We start from the raw sequence: 2,295 nt of genomic DNA on the forward strand, positions 1-2,295 counted from the left end.
CCCCCTTCCTTGGCGTGCTGCTTGGCGAGGTCTGCTGCTTGGCGTGGCCGGGTGAATGCTCTCCTTTGTTCTGGGAATTCTCACAGGCGTGCGGTAGGCTGAAGTTTTGCTTCTCGGAGTTTTCTCTGATTAATCCTGGTGCTAAAAGTTTCTCCTGCTCCATTTCAGAGCTGAGACTCGTGAGGTGAGATTGTTCCGGTGGTTTATGCCACGCTCAAAGGGTCCAGTCAGTGGTGGGTTATAACTCCCTATAACTCTGATTCTGATTCTATAAAATCCTCAGTGGGTTAAATCCGGTTTGTATCTGTAGTGTGAAGATACTAGAAGCGTGGCGACTTTCCCGCTGTCCGACGTGGAGAAGTGAAGCCTTGGTGGGTATGAGTGAGCTCCCATACACTTTTAATTTTATTTAAATCCTAGTTCTAACGTTATGGGGTGGTCATAATGTTTTGCAGGAAGCCGGGCTGGTGGAGGACGGGGAGTGTCCAATTCAGCTCCTCCCGTGTGTGTGATCACCTGTTCCCCTCCTCGCTGATGCTCCTCCCCCTGCAATAGTGCTACTGTTTTTTTTTCTCTATTGTTTTTTTCTCTTTCCGTATTGTTTTGTTTGTTTGCTTTTCTTCTTATTTGTTACGCTTCGTGTTAATTATTTTTATACCTACTCAGTCCTGGTTTGTGAGCTGCCTCTGGTGAGCGGCAGCGGATTATTTTAGCATTTCTGATTCTAGCAACACTTGTAAATTAAATACACTTGTATTAAAATGTAATAAAAATCGGTTTTGAGGCTGTAAATGAAATAATATGAACTAGTTTAATAATATTTACAGTTTAAAACTAATTAAAAGCTTTTTAAAAACTTCTAAACAAGTTTAAATTACGTAGATAATAAAATAAAAAGTAAGAAATTGTACTAAAACTAGTGTTGCTGGGTAATACAGTTTTGCGCTGGGACTTTATTATATTCTGATTTAGGAGACGCACAACTCTTTAATAAAAGTAACATTATAAAGAGAAATATATTTCTTTAATCCACTGACAGCATGTTTTATATGAGGCGAATAGAGAAAATCATTGGATTTAAGAGGTTTGACTGTACTAAAACTAGTGTTGCTGGGTAATACAGCTTTGCGCTGGGACTTTATTATTATATTCAGATTTAGGAGACACAACTCTTTAATAAAAGTAGTATTGTTGTTGTTTAATCTTTTTCTTATTTTCTTTCAGCCACTGACAGCATGTTTTATACTAGGCAAATAGTGAAAATCAGTGGATTTCATATGTTGGTAATGTCTGAACTAGTGCTGCTGGGTAATATAGATTAAGCTTATTAATCTTTTTTTTCGCTAATAGCTGAAACATATTTCTTTGAAATTATGAAACATATGAACATATAAAAAAAATGATCAGAATTTAATATTTAGTGGATTTATTGTGTACAGTTGTCAATTTGCGGTGCCTTTCTGATTTAACTGTGCTATAGGAATCCAAGGCTAACATCTTAGCTGTAAAACAGCCCACTTGGCTTCCCCCCCCTCCTCCCCATTTTTTAGTATTTTTTTAAATTGAAATAGGGGTGGAGTTTGCAGAATTCCATGGCATGGTCACTCTGATTGGTCCAAAAATAAAGAGTTTTTTTGGAGCTACTAACATTTGTTTTAGCTTCTGATCATTTTCCAGAGGTTTTTCATCTGTTTGCGTTGGAAAAACTTGCAGAGTAAAGGTGGATTATCAGTTATTGTATTTGTTATACACGTATAATTACATATTTATATCATATTGTTTTAAATACTTATATAACCTATATATTACAATCAGTTAAATCATAACATTTTATTTAGTTAAATATCCCATTGGTGTTGGTTTTGGAAGTAATCAGTTATTTCTCCTTTTTCTGTTAAAAGCTGTGACAGTACTAAAGAAAATAACTCATTTCTCCCTAAAGAGACATGGTGGCTAATATTGTCCAATCTTAACTGCTAAGTTTGGCTATAAGCTAGTTAGCATTGAGCCGCTAGCGGTGTTCTGAGTTCAAAAACTAAGACTGGAGTGAAATAAACCCTGATCCACATATCATATAAATCTAACCAGCACAGCGCCTTCCATCTGTTATTAAACATTAGCCATTAAAGGCTAACAGCTTGCCTCTCTAGTTAGTTAGCATTGTCCGTTAGCTTTTAGCATTGGCTAAAATTAGCTGATAGCCATTACATATTTTGGGCTTCATAATAAGGTTAATTTAAATGGGACTATCCAAATAAAATATTAAAAAACGTTTAACTCCCGTAGTTCCCAGAT

The 2,295-nt window shown here is 36.2% G+C and overlaps 1 long non-coding RNA gene across 1 annotated transcript; it reads left to right on the top strand.

Moving 5' to 3' along the window:
* On the top strand, positions 1–566 carry LOC125782242 (uncharacterized). Its single transcript, XR_007424853.1, has 4 exons — positions 1–93; positions 169–233; positions 311–371; positions 456–566. It is a non-coding gene; the product is annotated as an uncharacterized LOC125782242 (long non-coding RNA).
* Positions 567–2,295: the final 1,729 nt, after the last annotated feature.

The sequence above is a fragment of the Astyanax mexicanus genome, chromosome 1 (assembly GCF_023375975.1).
Source record: "Astyanax mexicanus isolate ESR-SI-001 chromosome 1, AstMex3_surface, whole genome shotgun sequence".
In the NCBI taxonomy this organism is placed as follows: Eukaryota; Metazoa; Chordata; class Actinopteri; order Characiformes; family Acestrorhamphidae; genus Astyanax; species Astyanax mexicanus.